Source organism: Podarcis erhardii (assembly GCF_964252035.2).
Source record: "Podarcis erhardii genome assembly, chromosome: 6".
Lineage (NCBI taxonomy): Eukaryota > Metazoa > Chordata > Lepidosauria > Squamata > Lacertidae > Podarcis > Podarcis erhardii.
In genome coordinates this window covers 46,194,982-46,214,712 of record NC_138510.1, presented here as the reverse complement: position 1 = coordinate 46,214,712, position 19,731 = coordinate 46,194,982, and the positions used below count along the sequence as shown (strand labels likewise).

Here is a 19,731-nt window from a genome sequence, read left to right as displayed (position 1 = left end):
ATGACAGAATTTCATCCCCTACCACAACTGCTTTCCTGCAGAAGACAGTCCTTGCTTTCCCCCGCCTCAGTCAAGTTTATCTTTCATCTCTCCACTCGAACATTTTCTATATATTTTCCCATTGCTGCGTAACTCCCCTTTCTTATTTATTTCCTTCTTTCACTCAGACTCCCCTCTCTCTCCCTCCCTTAAATGTGATGCCAGCTTTGTAAGTGCACAACTGCACCTGAATGCTAAAAGAATCTTGTAAAGTGGTATCTTCTCTTTTAACTACCTGCAGAGAAGGAGAGGGAGAGGAAGGAGAGGAGAGGGAAGGGGGAGAAACAAGGAGAGAACCTTTGTCAAGGCACAAATAGGATTATTATATGTGACAATCTGCTTTCTGCTCCATTGCAAGGGACTGTGATCTGCTTATTAGGTATTTGTGACCAAGACTATTTATGTGATGCTTGATTAAAATTCTGCTCGGTGAGTAAAACTCTAGCGTCCTAACAATTCTTGCTGGGGAGGTGGTACCTTGTTTTCTCCGCTCTTTCTTCCCTGTTCTCTTCTTACAGGGTTATATCAGTTAAAATATTATAGGCACTAAAAGGGAGGGGAGTAGTATTGCAGAGCACTTAGATCGTCTGGGGAAATTTTGGCATCAACACACTACAGAATGTTACAGGGTGGTGATCCAACAACAGGCATTTTTCACCAATGCCCCTGCACTATGGAACACCTTTCCTGCAGCTCTACATGGTTGCTTTAAGGCCCTCTTATTACTGAATTCCTGTTTTTGAAATACATTTTTATAATACAGTGGTACCTCAGGTTACATACACTTCAGGTTACATACGTTTCAGGTTACAGACTCCACTAACCCAGAAATAGTACCTCGGGTTAAGAACTTTGCTTCAGGATGAGAACAGAAATTGTGCTCCGGCGGCGTGGCGGCAGCAGGAGGCCCCATTAGCTAAAGTGGTGCTTCAGGTTAAGAACAGTTTCAGGTTAAGAACGGACCTCCAGAACGAATTAAGTACTTAACCCGAGGTACCACTGTACTGGTTTACTTTATATTGTACCGCTGCTCATTGTTGCATTGCCACAAACCTTGAGAGAAGACTCAAGGAAAGGTTATATTTATTTAAATATAATGATTAGAAGATCTGCAAAAGGATAAGGCAATTGGATAAGTGCTGCCTGGTAAGGTTAAATCAATGTGTATGAAGAAACCATCGCTCCACCTGGCTAGTCATGGAAGCAGCCACACTCTCTGGCTTCCCAGTCAAGGTCTGAGAGAAAATTGCTTACGTGAGCTTTCGGTGTGAGAACCCAATGTGTGCACCTGGGCTCTGCTGTCTAGAGTTCAGCAAGGTGTGGATACCAGGCTGTAAATGCAATCCCAAGTACCCTCATGCTGTGAGCGATGATTCAAGAGTGCCCTGGCCAAATAATGCCTCAATATTACCTTTAAAATGTCTTAATTTTCTTTACCTGTCTGCCCTGAATGGCAAAATGACCAAATCAACCATATGGACACAACTGCTACCCTATTAGTGTGAAGCAGGTGAAAAAGAGGAGTTCCAACTGCCAATTAGTGATTACCTTCAAAAAAAATAATCCTACCCAGCCTTGGAAAAGGTGACAAGCATAAGCCCACCTTGTACAGGGATGGAGGGCACTGTGGTGCAAAGGAGGGAGAAGAGGTGGCAGAGCAGCCCTTAATACTATGCTGGGTCATCTCTTCCCACTGGGCACTCCTGTCCACATGGGTTGAAGCCCCCCTCCCCTTGGGAAAGGCCTCCTCAAGGCAAATTCACCCCTGTGAAAGGCAGGAATGTCATTTTCGCATACCGCTTAACATACTGAGCGGATTGGAAATTATTTTGTATACATAGTATGTTTTGATGCAGAGGCAAATGTGTGGGACTGTGTGTACAAGCATGAGGAGGGAAGCTCACGTGTGAATGTGTAAGATAGAATTCTGGGTACAGTGGTACCTTGGTTCTCGAACGGCTTGGCTCCTGAACAAATCAGCTCCCAAACGCTGCAAACATGGAAGTAAGTGTTATGGTTTGCGAACATTTTTCGGAAGCCCAACGTCCGACGTGGCTTCCGATTGAGTGCAGGAAGCTCCTGCAGCCAATCGGAAGCCACGTGTTAGTTTTTGAACCATTTCTGGAGTCAAACAGACTCCCGGAATGGATTAAGTTTGAGAACCAAGGTACCACTGTATGTGGGATTGGATGTTTGAATTGGAAATCTAGATCATCAAGAAAAAGGCATTTCTATTGGCAAGAGTGTGACCATCTATGATGGATCATCCACACAGGGTAGACCCACAGTCAACATGATGCACAGGGTTCTATCCTGATTTGCATCAGATGTGTGGCTGAATCTTGGATTGTGTACTCTGTTCAGATTCGGCCACTGTTAGCAAGACTCACATGAGCAGCACACTTCGTTTGCTTCTCACATTTGGATTTAGTACACAAGCAAGGGCCAAGAGGATCTGGAAGTTCACAGTTGCCAAACTTTTTAAAAAACAAAAACAAACCCAGACTTAAAATAAATTTTATTTTTTCATCATAATAATGAATAATAATATATTTTTAATGTACATCCTACCCATCTGGCTTTGCTTCCCCCGCCACTCTGGGCAACTTACAGCATATATAAATAGCATTAAAATTACTGTCAGAGGCAGGTGTGGGGTAAATTACACTGGATCCTCAAAATATACCTGCAACAGAAGCCACAGATGAGACACAAAGGCCCCGTTTTGTGTCTGTCCTGCCTGTCGCTACCCCTATGGAAGACCATTTCATTTAGCATATGAAGACTGCAGATTTGGATCCTAAAACCCAAATATCGCATGGCCAGCTGCTCCAGTTCATGGAAACATCTTTGCAACTCATTCCTCCCCTTCAGCCTGAATTCTCCTCTTCTCTTTTTTAATCTAATCCTCTTTTTTATTTTTTTATTGAGTTTTATAAACAAGAATAATGTTATACAAATAAGTATACCTTCAGTGGCTCTGAGCTGCCTACCCCACATCCTTTCCCAGGAAACTCCCTTTTCCAACTTGGCCTGGAATGTCAGTATCAGTTGCGATGATCATAGATGAATTTGTCACAGTCACATATGCACACCTCCACCTGGGAACTGGGGGGAGGGAGCCTCCTTCCCACATACCTTCATCTGACTTGCTTCCCAGCCTCTCAAGCAACAGTCCCTCTACTTCTTGAAAAAGATTATATCACCTTTGTCAGTCCCTCCCGGGTGCCACTAAGCACAGTGTTATGTAAATATGTGGACACGATGGCTGTCCTGCAATGGTCCCAACTCTACAGATGCAATAAAGTCACTTTTTCAGCTATCCCTCTAACCTCCAGCTCATCATTCCAAATTAATTTGCCAGCATCTGCTTCCCCTGCAGAAGCCTGATGCTCATCCATCCCAAAGCATTAGGTGATTGTGCATTCAGTCTCAACTCCCAATCTGACAGTTGGGATCCTTCATCTTCACATCCAAAGACTCTGCTCAGAGAGTCATACATTTATATCTTTGTACTTTTGAGTTCAAATCCAGCTACAGAGTAACAAAGCATTGTTTCCAAAGTGAAGGGTGGTGGAAAATAAAATTGCCAGGTTAGTCCCTTTCTATTAATGCTCCCTTTTGCTAAATCTGATAAGATGACAGTACGCACCAAAAAGAGAAGACCTACCGTATCTCATAGCAAGGCATTGCCCTGTCTTTTTCTGAGATCTGTTCCTGGAACTTAATGCTTGGTAGCTCTCTATATTCAGGTGCCACCTGCCCTTTGGAGATCCTGCCTGGATTTGGTGAAGCTCCATAATAAAACTGCACTGACCCAGCTATGGGTGTCGATTCCTGAGATACAATGTGGGGGCTGGTAACGCTAGCCAATAGTATGTCATGCAACATATAGACCATAGCAATTGCACAGTCACTTATCAGAAAGCTTTCAGTCTGCATTAGATGTGTGGAAAGGCTAGCATGCACATAACAGGAAATACAGCAGTAAGTTCTTCTAGAATGCAACATCTGCCTGAATATTTCTGGCTTTATCAGAAGTCTGTCCTTTTCATGAAGGAAACAATGAGAATATGTTCTGTAGCTGTCATTTTAGGCTGTTGTCTAAACTCAGTTTAGGATCACCTGATGATTTGCAAGCTACAGGCTTTGAGCTCAGGAGGGGTTTTTCCTCCATTCTGCTCTGGAGAGAGTGTGAATATGATTCTAGCTCCCAAAATGTCGGGTTTCACAGAGATTCTCCCCTTTCTGCCCCACCCCCTCACCCCCTAGTGCCTTTTTGATCTCACATACTGCAATAGCCTAACTCCCTACATCAGCTATTTTCTCAGATAAAAGTCAAAAAGTGTTTTTGATACATAAAAGCAAATACAGTGTGGGAATTCAAGGTCTTTATAAGAAAAGAAAGAGATAGGTTTGCTGCACTTCAAGCTCAAAATTAAACCCCAAAATCCAAAAATCAGATCTGTTTCCTTAAAGACTAGTTTGCCTAGCTGTTCTTTGTGTATGGCGATGATTACGAAGGACTGTTTGCCACATGGTGGCTGATTATTGGAATGATTCCCCAGGTGTATGCAGATGTGCTGCAATTACTCATAGCATCCAGTCACACATGAGACTAAATTTTACCTTATCCTGGTATCCCATACTTCCAACTGAATATGAACATGATACAGTGTTCTTCAGCATATATGTTGCTGGACTACAACTTCCATCATTCCCAGCTGCTTCAGTCAATGGCCAGGGATGATGGGAGTTGTAGTGCAGCAATACCTAGAAACTCAAGATTGAAGAGGACAGAGATAAAACATCTCTAAGCTGAAATTTTACAGATCACTGGCTCCCCTGTGTAATTGCAGCTGCTCTGCAATGCATTTACAAGAAGCTACCACATAGCAAATGACCATTTGTAGTTATCCTGAGTGATTGTGTCAAATAATATGACTTAGTATTATTGTACATTTTCCTAAAAATTATGGGTTGTATTCAACGTAGTGCTGTCGGGGCTCCCATCAGCACAAGAATTTCTCCTCGCATAATGAAATGTTCTCTCCTCTTTTCCCTCCATGTTCCCCCTAAATCTGTTTGAGGGGTTCCCCTGATCCTCCAGAGCAGATTTGGAAGTGGTGTGATTTTTTCTCCTCCTGGTACAAGCCACAGTTTCCAAAGACTATCCCCCAAAAATGAGCCATACATTGCAAAAATTTGTTTTGTAGTGGCTTCCCTGCATAATTGTTACATGCAAAATAGCTGTGTGAATTGACTCTGACCCATTCCTAGGGTCTGCCTACATTATTACACCAATGTCACTGACATATTTTCATATGGTTCCCCATTTTTCTCTCACTGAAATATAACAAGCTGTCAAATTTTCTGTCCTCACGTAAAGCCATAAAAATGGTTAGCAAAATTGCCTAAAACCCCTTCCAAAAATTATGGAAGCTGATGTGTCCATAGAGAAATGGGGAGCCAATGTAGTACCTTCCAGATGTTGCTGGAACTCAGCTGCCATCACCCCAAGCCAACATAGCCAATGGTCAGGGACAATGGGAGCATCCAGAGGGCATCATGTTGTCTACCCCCGCTATAGGACATGCAGAAATATAACAAAGGCAGATGAGTTACAGCAGAGAAAGAGAAGATACTCAGGGCAACCATCTGCTTTGCTGAGAAGACACTCCATCAGGCACCTCCTTTCACTGCTTGCCATTCTATCAAACTGCAGCAGAGGGAGAGAAGGGAAGCATGACTATCATCAGCTCTACTGAAAGATAATCTCCATTATGGCTTCTCTCCTCCAACCATCACTTGCCAACATCCACTTCCTCAGGCCAGGGAGAGAGAGAGAGAGAGAGAGAGAGAGAGAGAGAGGACACATCTAAAAACCATTATTCTTTTGCTGCATGTACACATGGAAGGGCATGATGTAATTAAACAAAACAGAGCTTATGTGTGATCTTTTACACACAGCAGTGCAAATGTTTTGTTCACGTTTTCAACAGTCAGAAAAATGGCATGCATGAAGCAACACTGAGAAGGGACAAGGGTATCAACACAGTACCAAGGTGAACATTTGGTCAGCCAAGGAATTCTCCTTGTGCAAATGAACGTTCTCCCCCCTCTTCTCCCTAAGTATGCCCCCTGAATCTCTTCTAGGGGTTCCCCAACCCTCCAGAGCAAATCGGGGACATGGGCCATTCATGGGGGTGGGGAGGAAATCCCCTTGTGCTGGCCCAAAATGGTAGTAGAATACCATCCTTGGGGGTCAAACTAGATGAGACAATGAAGATCCCCATTCAGATCATCTGATTCTTTAATGTTTTGCAAAAAGCAGCCATGGGGGAGGAAGGCCATTTATCTTGGGTTCATGGTGCTGGGGGAGGAGAGTTTGATCCTTTTCCTCCATACAAGATTTCTCTAGTGACAGTTGAAACCCAAAAAGTTATATTTAAAGAAAAATGACATATACACAGGCTAGACTTCTCAAGTGCTACTTTAAGGATTGCTGCATGTATTGGGCAGGAGGCACAGGGTCACAATTTCTATCAAAGGACTGTTACAGTTTCCTTTGCCTTCCCTCCTCCTCAAATTGCAGAAGCATCTCTCTTCTGTGCACCCTCCTTTGCCTCCAGTTTATGAACTATTATAGAGTTTCCTTTAATAGTAGTGGAAGGCACCAATTTAACTGAATCAGTTTCAGATTGGAGAGTATTTGACAATGACGGCAATTTTGTGTTTCCCCACCAGTTGGGATGCTTGGGATAAAATTCTCAAACTTAAACCATCAATTTGAGTCTCAGCACGATTAGCCGAAGCAGCAATATCTGAAGATTTTGTTTTATTTTATTTTAAAATGAGTTTTAAGGGAAAGAAGCAACAGTGCACCATAGCTGGGTCTCTGGGGTACAAATTCTGAGTATGGATGTGAAGACAAGGAGATCTAAGGCCATACGCTCTCTGCACCGCTTCATCCCAATGATGAACAATGGTCAAGCAATCCCCAGTTGCCACCTCCCTTTTCTGATGAGTGTTTATCTCTCTTTTTTTGGAGTCACGAGCCTTTCAGATCAATACGATGTCTGGCAGATCCTCAAAAATCTTCACTGAAGAACCCCAAGGGCATCTTTGTTGCTTTCTAAACAGCAGCTCCCAAAATATCTGCTCACTAAACTGAAGTAATATAAAGAAAACTGCTTGCAAGAGCCTAGATGTCCCTGTCAATAAAAACAAGAAGCTGTTGATCAGCCACAGACTTGATGGCAGAATCAAGAAACAAAAATAAGCCCAAACATGTTTAGCAAAGGAAAAAGAAAAGTAGAGCACTCTCTTCTTGTTCCCCACAAGAATCTGTCGTCTGCATCCTGCTACTAGACACCACTACTCAAACTAATTTGGGTTCCTATTAGGAATGCAATGTGGTTTTTAATAAACAACACAAAATTCCTCAGAGCTAGAGAAGTGTTACAAATCAAGCAATGGTTTATTAACAATTACTGCAGCTTTGCAAATTAGAGGGAGGTTGGTGGGGTTTTTTTTAAATTTTTTTGCATAAGTTGTTGTACTGGTTACAGAGAGTAGAATGAAATATTTCTGTGTTTTGAACAGCCTAACATCAAATATGAAGAGCAAGCTGGTCAGGACCTGATGGGAATCTTACTTTTGACTACATGTGCACTGCACAACGTTGTTATTACCAACACACACTTTCAACAACAACAAAGAGAAAATATCATGGAGGCACCCTCGGTCGAACCACTGGCAGGTGTCTCCAAAAAATTTTACACTGCACTTGGGAAGACAGGCAAACTAATGCCAGTGTACTGGAAGAAGCAAATATCACCAGTGTCAAAGCAATGATTCTTCAACATCAACTTCGCTGGACTGGTCACATTGTTCGGATGTCTGATTCTCATCTTTCAACTACTCTATTCTGAACTTAAAAATGGAAAGTGTTATGCTGGCAGTCAACAAAAGAGGTTTAAAGACTCTCTCAAGGCAAATCTAAAATAATGTAGTACAAACACCAACAATTGGGCAACACTGGCCTGCGAACCTGGAGAACAGCCTTTACCAAAGGTGTCATGGACTTTGAAGACGCTCAAACTCAGGATGAAAGGGAGAAACATGCTAAGAGGAAAGCATGTTTGGCAAACTCTCACTGTGATCAACTCCGACCTGGAAACCTATGTCCCCACTGTGGAAGGACGTTTGGATCCAGAATTGGCCTCCACAGTCACTTACGGACTCACTGTTAAGACTGTGTTCATGGAAGACAATCTTACTTGGCTACGAGTGATTGCCAAAGAAGAAGGAGAAGAAACTAAGAAATCAACTTACGTTTTGAAAATTGCATGTCTGCTATTGTACATAAAACGTCCAAAATATGCAATGCTACATTTCATTGAGGTAGAAAGATCCACCTCAGAAATAATGATGGCTTTTCACATCCTATCACTTAGACAGCATCTCTCCATTAGTTAGATGGCTGTTGAGTAACAAATTGAGCTTTTTCCGCAATCAGTTATCCTGGGATAACAACCCTGTGATCTCTTTGCAGCATCTGTTTTTGTTTCATTTGTTTGTTTTTACGTAATTATGAAGTTAGACTGAAGTGAGAAGTCTGTTTGCTCTCCTCGGGCAGGCAACTTTGTGGGCGGGCACTGCGTCTCCCTTATGAACCGGCCTATTGCTGGCTGGATTGTACTCCTGCCACCAAATTGGCCAATGGCAGCATTTATGTAGGGCGTGTCACCTGGGCGTGGTGCCAGCTGACCAGTAGCGATGCTTGGCACCACACCCAGGGGAAGGATAAATACCTGGCCAGCAGGGCCTTTCAGACTCTCTCTTACCAGTTCTCCTGCCCACCCTCCCTCAAATTAGGGGGTTTTTTTACCAATAGTATGACTCTGCTATGGACAATGTCAGTCTCCAGATTCAGGGGCCGGGCAGGAATTTTTCCCACCTGGCAAATCGGCTCCGCCATTTGGGTTTTCACCTAGCTCATAGCAATCACCACAACTTTATAAGGCTAATAGGCATTAGATAACCCTAGTCTTGGTTGGTGGGGAGGTTGTAACCTCTGCCTGCCCCTCCACGGGTAAGGGTATCCCATTAAAAGGATCTGGGAGGAGTGGCTCCTGTCCAATGCCCAGACAGGGGCTAGGGCCATACCACTCCTCCAATGGGGACTGCTTGGGAGATGCCCCAATTTGATGTAGGTCATAGGGCGCGCACGCACACACACACACACACACACACACACACCCACACACACACCCCGCTGGCTGCATCCTTAGAAACACTCCCGGCAGACAGGCAGGAGTGACATTCGCCATTGCTTACCTCAGTGTCAATGGCCAAATCTTTCACATCTGTAACCAATAAAGTTTTGGCCTTATTTGATCCCAAAACCCCAATAAACTGTGTGTTGTCTAGTTATTTAGTTATTTGCACCTTGGGGAATAGGGTGGTCGCAGGGCCTCACAATGCAAAAACAAAACCCAAAAGAATCTGCAACCTTGGCAAGATCGGGAGTTCTTGGCTTACCTCTTTTATCCCATGAAAAGGCATGGAAAATAGCAAATGGGTTGAAATATGGGCCACAACTTTATTTGTTCACATGTCTCATCTACAACATTATTAACTAGTTAAAGCCAGCCTTCCCAAATTCAGTGCAGGAATACTTAGTACCAAGACAAGGACTAGGAACTGTCATTCCCACCAGCCAACATGGCTGGCTAGCCCCATTCTGGATCCAGTCATAGAATCAATCACATAACTGATATTTGCTCTTGAATGCACACATATGTAAACGTTGGGAAGAGAAGATCTGGTGTTAGCATCCTCACTCCGGAGGAATAGGGAAACTCTTCTTGGCAGATGTGAGGATGCTTCTTGGGAGCGAGGATGCTAACCCCAGATCTTCCTGGGCCTGACAATCTTAGGTTGCTGCTTAGGGTATAATTCATCACTCGACATCTCAAAGTGCTCTCCAGTGCCCACAAAGTGTCTTCACCCCTTGAAGCTGTGCTCAACCTGCTATGATCTATTTACATGAGAAAAGTCTCAGTCCAACTGAAGCCAATACTTAAAACCTTCACTAATGTGGCAGTGCAGTGTAGGCAAAACCAGCTCTCTCCCTGCAGCCAGATTAGGAAAAGGATCAAAATAAAAATAAAAAAATTCATAACTGTCAGCAATTGGCTAATCCTTCACCAGTGGCGTAGCGTGGGGGGTGCAGGGGGGGCCGGCCGCACCGGGCGCAACATCTGGGGGTTAGGGAAATCCACGAGTTAGGGGGCGCAAATCCACGGGTTAGGGGGCGCAAATTACTTGCCTTGCCCCGGGTGCTGATAACCCACGCTACGCCACTGTCCTTCACTGCCCAAAATCAGGTGAGGAGTGGAGTATCACAGTGGCTAGAGGTGCACTTGGATTCATGAATGGTCAAGCAGGAGAAGATGAGAGGCAAAATCCATGTTCATAAGGCAGACTGGGGAGTGCAGTACCTCAGGATGGTGACTGATCATGAATTGTATTTCTCTTTTTCTAAAGCATGTTTCAAACACCCATGAATTCAGAAACAACAGACTGGGTCAGATCAGGGTTGCAAACTGAGTACCATACAATGGGGAAATAATACAGTTTAGTAAAAGGGACACACACACACACACAAATTAGTACAGTACATCCACTGTAGAGCATTTTTAAATGGGATCAACCAAATATTGATCAAGGTTTCGTGATCTTCAGAACTTTTTCTCCAGCTGGATGTTAAAACTGGGAGGAAGGATGGAGAGAGAGAGAGAGAGAGAGAGAGAGAGAGAGAGAACGAACAAACAGGCTGGTGCTGGCAGAATGTTAGAGCCACAAACTATGCAATTTGCAACACTTAAAATGAAGTGCTGTAAGAGTTATACAGATTTAATTAGATTAGCCTCTGCTAGATTCTAACCAGATTTCAACACAGAGGACTGTTGGGACAAGGAAACTATAATAACTGAGCATTTCCCCCTCCCACTTCCACTCATCTATATAATCAATCAGCTACTCAGATCCATCACTATATAAATGGAACGCACCTTTTAAGTCCAGGCATTGCCATGGCATGTACACCATCATCAGTATCTGGGCTCTCTGCATTTTTTCGAAGCCAGGGAAAATGGGATGAGGGAAGGTGTTCCAGATATGGCTCGGAAACAGCTGATCCCAAAACAATTAATAATTTCATGCTTTATTTTATGCAGACCTTAGGTTCACAAAGAAGATGGGGTTGATTTAATTAGAATTTCTGCCATCAAGCCATTTGGTTTGAGCTTTTAATTAGGGTAGCATAAGAAAAGAAAGAAAAAAAACCCTGTAAGGGCTGCCAGAACAAGGTGATGTTGCTTTTAATTGATGGCTTCTGGCCTTTTTAATCAGGTATTCTTTGGCACAGCACCCCCCACCCCACACCCCACCTCACAAAAGAAAAACAGATTATTTACAGTCAGGAAGGAAGGGACAGGCAGAAAGCTAGCTTACAGATAGCTGTGCTGTAATTGCTTTCACAAATCTTCCATTTACTGACTAATACATAGGGATTCGGGTCAACTTGGTCTCATAACACTAAAGAAAAGTCTGCATAGACTAGAGATGTTCCTGAAGAAGAGCAAACAGAACACCCACATGCTTTCTTGGTCTACATTGTTTAACCTGCCTAATTCAGTGCTCTAGTTGGCTAAATAAAAATTCACATACTATCCAGGAAAGGGTTAAACCCCTGCACTCCTTTGCTCAAAGTGGCAGGTTCATGCCATTGCTGTGAATTTATGAGTCTATTAATGAGTTCTGTATACCAGATATTCCAACTCAGAAAAACATACATATGCTCATGTCGCCTCCAAAATCACTTTTTCCCACAACCTTCAATTATTTGTTGTTGTTGTTGTTGTTTTCTTTCTCTGTACATCATCAACCCCCAAATCAAATATCATTTAGAAATTTCTATCAAGAGGAAGGCTTTATCCAAATAATCAAGGATGCCTGTAATCCTATACCCACTTGCTTGGGAATAAGTCTCACTGAAATCAAAGGAGATTGCTTCTGAGAAGATATGCGCATGTTTGCACTGATTTCAAAACAACAGCATGGTATAAAATCCACCCATAAATGAAAGAAGGAGACCTGGTGCCAGAAGGAGACCTGGTGCAATAGTGTGGTGAGCTTCTTTTTAAAATAAGATGAGGCTAAGTATTTACCATACTTTTCCATCTAAAAGATGCCCCCATGTATAAGACACCCCCCCCTATTTGGGGGGACTCAAATTTAAGAAAATGGGGGGAGATCGCAAGAGTTGTTGAGCTTTTTTTAATGGAGGATTGCCCAGAGTTGTTGATCCTTTTTTTGGGGGGGGGGTTACCTGGAGCATCAGCCAACCAACACCACCCATTGAAGCAGCACCCAATAACATGCACAATAGCCGCTGACAACCACGGCAGCAACCAATCAAACGTCCACCCTATGCACTATCCATGTATAAGACAACCCCCACTTTTTAGCATGATTTTTAATGAAAAAACTATAGTGTTATCCATGGAAAAGTACGGTACTTGAGCACATGCAAACTTCAGATAACTCAGTGAAACTGTAGTGGGTTGTTATTGTTTTTAAAGAGCATCAGGGAGCAATCCTATCCTCAGCCACCCAACCTGGTGGCATTACAAAATGGCAGCGCCACTGCCACATCCACACAGCGGCCAGAGCAGAAAAAGGGAGCAGGAAGATAGCTGCACTAGCTTGGAGCTGGTGTAGCAACTGGATCTGGATTAGTCCCAAAGTGAACACTCATTGGCAGTGGGACTGGCTTTGGAGCCAATGGATCCCAGGAAGGACAAGCTCCGATGCCTTGCCACCCCCTGCAAAGCAAAGTCCTGTTTTGAGGCTTTCTGCCTGCTGCCAGTGGTTGTAATCCAGATCCCACCAATCCCACTTCCGCCCACCTACGCTGGCAGGGCAGATGTGGCATAACATAAAATTGGCTGCCATGATCCAAAAGATCAGAAAAAGAAGCAGGAGCACAAAATGGTCCAGGCGGGCCACTGCATCAGTGAGGGAGGCAAAGCACCTACCACATCTGAAGGCAGCCCTGTTTAGGGAAGCTTTTAATGTTTGATGTATTACAGTATTTTAATATTTTTTTTGGAAGCAGCCCAGAGTGGCTGGGGAAGCTCAGCCAGATGGGCAGGGTATAAATAATAAATTTTTTATTATTATTATTATTATTATTATTATTATTATTATTATTATTACTGGGCTCCTTCACAGAGGGAAGCTCTTTGCGCCTCTCCTGTGCTCAGAGTGGGGTGTGTAATTCTGGAATCCAGTGAAATGTGGGCATGTTTAATGAAGTGTGTTCCATGCTGTAGGAGAAGACAAGGTAGTGCAAATCGGAACTGAGAATAAAGACCAAACAGCCTCTTGTACAATTGTGAATTTTTGAGGGGTCTACATACAAAGTACTAGCAGCTTCTCTGGCACCCATGGGCACCAGGTCGGTTGCCCTTAAACAGACTTGAGTGGTGAGGTGTATCTGGAGTGTATCTGGCCCAATGTGGGGTTTTTTTAGGAGCAAAGGAAGATGAATGATAAGTGTGGAAGAAGAGAACAGGCTGCTGAGCCCGTGTGGCTGCTTCGAAAAGCTAACAAAGGACTGGAGAGTTTTGATGCAAGCTCAGAGGAATTACAAAAGATAAGAGAAGCAAAAGCAAGGGAGGGGAAGGAGAGAGACAGAAGGGGAAAGGGGGAGAGGAAACAAGATTCTCAAATCAGCACTTGTCCTATTTCATAAGCAAAATGTAGATCAATAAATTACACTCACTTTTCAAGATTTAACATGCTGACTCCGTAACCTTGTCAAGTGTGATACATCAGCCAAGGAAGCAGGATGCCAAGCCAAGAAAATGAGCAGGGTTTGAGGAGAAACACATGGGGAGAAGAACAAGGGAGAAAGGAAACCCCTGTTACAAAGATGGCATGCCACCTTGTAGGAAAGAAACCCAGCTTGATCCCGTTCTTGGGGGTTTCGGTTCCCTTGGAGTCCCTGAAGTACACCTAGGCTGCATAAGCACCATACATTTAAAGAACATGGCTTCCCCCAAAGAATCCTGGGAGCTGTGGTTTGTTAAGGGTGCTGTGAATTATAGCTCTGCGTGAGATAAACTACAGTTCCTGGGAACTGTGTTTTAAATATACACAGCCGTAGTTCCTTTTTATCTCCTCTTCCTCTTCTGTTACGTCCTCTCCCTTTTCCTGTCCTCCCACTAAATGGAGGCAATTTTCAGCCTTTCTGAGGGCACAAGGAATGATTTCCTTAGCAAATTTCCCAAGAGAAAGTGGAAGAGGAGTACCCACCTGGGAAAATATGGATGTCAGTTCCATTTGGCTCAGGGTGACTGGGCATCTGTAGCTTTCAATGGCATAATTATCTACTACTACTAGGACTACTGCTGTTTCTGCTATTACTGCTGCCACTACTTCATTTATCAGTTCCCTTTCCAGTGAACTATCATACCTTTTTTAATAAAACCCCAAAGCAATAAATCAGAGCAGTTCCCAACAGCGGTGCAAAAGTAGAAAATCCAAAGTTCAGCTTCCAGCCTGCATATATATATATATATACACACACACACACACACACACACACACACACACACACCTCTTGTTACGTTTGCTTCAGTTTAAATCTTTTCAGGTTGCATCCCGCGGCGACCCAGAAGTACCGGAAAGGGTTACTTCTGAGTTTCACCGCTCGCGCATGCACAGACACTCAAAATGATGTCACACACATGTGCAGAAGCGGCGAATCGCGACACGAGCAGACGCAGGTTGCGTTCTGCTCATGTTGCGAACAGGGCTCCGGAATGGATCCCGTTCGCAACCAGAGGTACCACTGTATATAAAAACCAAAAACAGGATTCATGGAAGCAAAAGCACACCTACCCCAATAAAGATCCACAACTCAATAATTCATTCACAATTGGCTTTTGTGTAATGACCCACAACATGGGTCAGTGTGTATTGCCTTGGATCGACTATTCGTCTCATCCGCTCAATCTGCCACAGCCTGTCTTCACAGGTAGGAGAAGTCCCTAACTCACTGAGGGTTTGAAACCTATTGGCTACTCTCACCTGGTTTAGCTGACCAGTCAAAACCGTTTCCCAAGGTGTGGCCACTGCTGCATGCTGACAGCTTCTAGGAGCTACTGGTGAGAGCTGAGGGCAGGGTGGGAACCAAAAGTGGACAAACTACCTCAGAAGGAGCATGATGTGTCTGCCACTAGACGTACTATCCCTCCCATAATACTCCATACACACACAAAAGAAAAACCCTAAGCAATGTCTTGTTAGCCTAAAAGCAAAAAGGCCTGGAGCACGGAACCAAGATACTTCCTAGAGAGGCCAAGTGTTGCCAAAAGTAACTATGAGGGGTCAGGGGCCTCTGCATGCCTCTCCTATCTGGACCTTCCTGTCCCCAATCACAGAATCCTTCTTAAGTGTTTTTGCCAGGCTGGAATTCTCCCTCGAACTGTTCTCACAATGGCTATGCTCTACCTCAATGGTCAGAGGCGGGAATGCTTCTGAATACCAGTTACTGGAAGCCACTGGAGGGGAAAGGGCTCTTGTCCTTGGGTCCTGCTCAAGGGTTTCCCTCAGGCATCTGGGGGACCACTGAGAAAAGGATGCTGGACTATATGGGCCAATAGCTCTTCTTACGTTCTTCCAATAATACCTCATGTTTACCTGACTGAAGAATAGAGAGGTGTGTTTGCATGGCTGGAATTCAGTCCCTAATGCAAAGGTAAGAGTCTCATCCAGTGCTGTGGCTATTTTTGCACCTGGCCCTGACAACCAGAGTCACATGGCTCCTGAAAGTTTGCTCAAGAGTGAGTGTGTCCCTCAAGCTAAAAAAGCACTCCCTACCCCTATTCTAGGGGGCAGATGCCTAGGAATATGTGTCAGTCCTACAAGTAAAGGAAAAGGTCACATAGGATTCAATGCATCATAGTTTCATAGATTATACCCAGGCAGGCATAAATGGAAATGCATCTGGTCTTTTAACAATAGAATTGGAGAAATCAGCTTTCTTAGTAAAGAATGCTTGGACTAAGGAAGTTATTTTAACTTTTCAGAGAGGAGATTGTTAATGTTGAAAAGGAATATTTAAACCTGAAGGAAAACAGATAAACATTGATAAACAATGACTTAAATTACAGTTTGGCTCAAATAGACAGTAAGGTTCTATTCAAACAGACTGGAAACTAGCTAATGGAAGAGCTTGGGATCACTTCCTGTGTTACAGCTCCCATGTGGCAGTCAGCTGAAAGCACTTCAGGCATGAAGACACTCAGTGCAATTGGGCTGGTTCATCCATTAAGAGGCTTACAAATGTTTCAGCCACCACAGGGAAGCTATTTTTAGCAGCCCCCATAAAGGGTTGAAGTGGTGATCTGATTTGGGGGTATTGGTGTAAATTGTGGATTGCTGGCATTGGGTTTAATAAAAGAGGCTGTTGGGCAGATTGCAAGAAGCTATTGTATTGTTGAAATGATAATCATGAGTGGAATAGATAGGCACTGGTGAGTTTGTGTTCCACGGGAAATGTAGAAATTAAGGTGGGAGGAGGAGAAGAATTGCGCATCAACAATACAAATAAAAATGACAACAGAGGGAAAATGATACCAGAAATGACAAGGCAAATAATACAAAAAAAATGTGTTGTATTCAACTAAGTCCTGATTAGAGTAGACCCATTAAAATTAATGAACCAAAATTAGTCATGGTGATTAACTTCAGCAGGTTTACTCTGAGCAGGACTAGCACTGAATACCACCCTAAATAAATTGGGCTAAGATCATTTTGGGCAATACTGTGACTGTGGTTTCAGAGCTTTGTTGCAGAAACAAATACAAATTTAATTCTATTTTAAAAAAACAACAACACTAAACTATTAAAACCAATTTAAAAGAATCCTACTATTCATTGTGGGTGTGATTTTACAGTATGTGCCTCAATATGTGGAACTGACAATATGTTTTCACCATGCCACAATGTTTGTTTCATACTTGTGAGATATTGATATTTTTAGCATGGCAGCACCTATTCTGTGAAACTCCCCACCAATTGATATTGGGCAGGTACCCTCATTGTACTGCTTTCAACACCTGCTAATAACTTTTTTGTTTAGGAGAACCTATCCAGATAATTTTAACATGTACATTTGTTTCTAAAATCTGTTGATTTTATTTATTTTGTAATCATTTTATTACTTTTACTATTTTAAAGTTATTTTTATTGCTATTTTTTATCATTTTATGTAAACCACTTAGATATACTTTCTTGATTAAACAGTATATAAAGGTAAAGGTAAAGGGACCTGACCATTAGGTCCAGTCGTGGCCGACTCTGGGGTTGTGGCGCTCACCTTGCTTTACTGGTCCCGGATCATGTGGTCAGCATGACTAAGCCGCTTCTGGCGAACCAGAGCAGCACACAGAAATGCCATTTACCTTCCCGCCGGAGCGGTACCTATTTATCTACTTGCACTTGATGTGCTTTCGAACTGCTAGGTTGGCAGGAGCAGGGACCAAGCAATGGGAGCTCACCCCGTTGCAGGGATTCGAACTGCCGACCTTCTGACCGGGAAGTCCTAGGCTCTGTGGTTTAACCCACAGCGCCACCCGCGTCCCTTAAAACAGTATATAAATCTTAAAACAGTATATAAAACTTGCTAAATAAAAATAAATACATACATTTTGGTTTCTCTGCTATAGGTTGGGGAAATAATGCAACTAGCAGTAGCTGGAGCCTGTGCATCCCTGAGCATAATGAAAAATTTTCTACCAATGCATTCAACCAGAAAGAATGAATTTTTAAAAAACACCTTTAGTTATAAGGAGGATGTGATAAGGATAATGGGATAATTATGATCATGAGCCAATTTTATCTGATTAAATCAGAGGGTTCTTGGGAACCACAACTGTAACTTAAGGTGTTTGCTATTTCAGTTGCACCTTTTATGAAAAAGAGTTAGAAATGTACCTGAAGTAAGGGACCTACTGTTTATTTATTACATGTAAATAGATACAAAATAGGTTTGATATTATTCAGTCTTGTTGTTACATGACATAATCCACCTACCCAAAAATGCAACCACCTCTGCATGAGCAACGACAATTATTTAAGGAAGGGCAAAGATGATAACAAATCCCTGCATCTCACGTCCCATTGAGACAATCCATTCCTTTAGGAACGATCACCAATACATTTTGCTGCCCTGTGTCATGGGTCAGTCCAAGCCCAGGTTTGCATGCCAAGAGGCTGAGTGAAAGGATATACAAGGAAAACTACATCTTTTCTGCACAGTTTATTGCAGATATTGATCCAATTCTCTTAAACGTGCGCTGGAGGCCACTGATTTGTGTTGTTGTTTTCTTGCCTTCGATAAGGATTTGAGAGTCTGAACCTCAGCTGGTACAAAGCCATTGACTTCAATAGAGCTACTTCATTTAGCCACCTGAGGGCCTGAAAGTCATGGAATTATATGGGAGCTATTAACAAAATAAAATGGCAAACAATTATAGCTGTCACAGGACGATCTCACCAGCTACCAGCATACCTGCAGCAGGGCACCCAGCCATCTGCTGGCCCCAGCTTATGCTGATGGCTTCTAATGCAAAAGTGCATTTCAGCGATTGCCTTACAATGATTTAAAAAGGAGAGAAGAAAAGTGGAGAACAAATGTAAACTACTATGTGAAGCAGGCAGAGGTGGTGATTGTCCACCAGGTGTTAGCATCACATTTGTATTCCCAATTGAGAGAGCTCAGAATCCATACAAGATCTGGAGGGTCAGATTTCAAGAAGGTCAGCACCCAATTAAAAACCAAAATAGATGCTCAATTCTCAAAGTGCTGAGCATCCATTGTATCATCCCAGGGCAAGGTCCCAGAAGATAGCAGCTGGGTAATGAAGCCAAAGAGGAGCTTTCCTTGAGAATCCTACTCTGGAAGGAAAACCAGATGCCTTCCTTTATGCCTTGTTGGAGAAACTGGACATGGCGGAAGGGTTTAATTTATTTCATGGGCACAAACCACCCCATGGTCTGAGGTGCAAGGTCAGCCAAGCCATTTGCTATGGCAATGGTCCAGGGCCATTTATATAAGTGACTGAGGCATGTCATCACATTAGTCAGTCAGTGGGTCTGTTGAGTGTCAGGGTCAGTCTTGAGGAGTTGGAATCTGTATGACAACTTGAATTGCTGGAGCAACAGAAGTACTTTCTACTTATATATATCTGTGCCTGTATCTGCAAAGCCTACAAACTGTATGTATATATGGAACTGTATTACTGAAGCCTGATCTTCTGCAGCAGTAAACTGTTTTGGACCTTAAGCTGCCTCTATGTGGTGACTGGAACTGGGGGTAACTTCCACTTTGTAGGTATCTCACCTAAGATTCCCAACATGCCCTTCTTTCTTCAAAACACCAGTGAAGTGCACCACTGATGGATGTCATGGTGTACATGACCTTGTGGGAGAATGATGTATGTGCCCAGGGTATAAATATCCATGTTCGTCACAGAACAAAAGCCAAGGAAGGGAGCTGGAGAAGGGATTGACAAATGTATCTAAAGGCTAGGGTGTGAGTCCTTAAGC

At 43.2% G+C, this 19,731-nt stretch overlaps 1 protein-coding gene across 2 annotated transcripts in view; it reads right to left on the bottom strand.

Moving 5' to 3' along the window:
• Nucleotides 1-19,731, bottom strand: part of GRM4 (glutamate metabotropic receptor 4) — a 302,083-nt gene that overhangs the window by 183,598 nt on the left and 98,754 nt on the right. The window contains exon 2 of one of the 2 annotated variants that reach the window (XM_081865369.1): nt 13,898-13,928. The exons of the other annotated variant lie outside the window; for it this stretch is intronic. The gene's annotated coding sequence lies outside the window, so the exon portion shown is untranslated. The remainder of the gene's footprint in view (nt 1-13,897; nt 13,929-19,731) is intronic. 2 annotated transcript variants of the gene reach the window in all.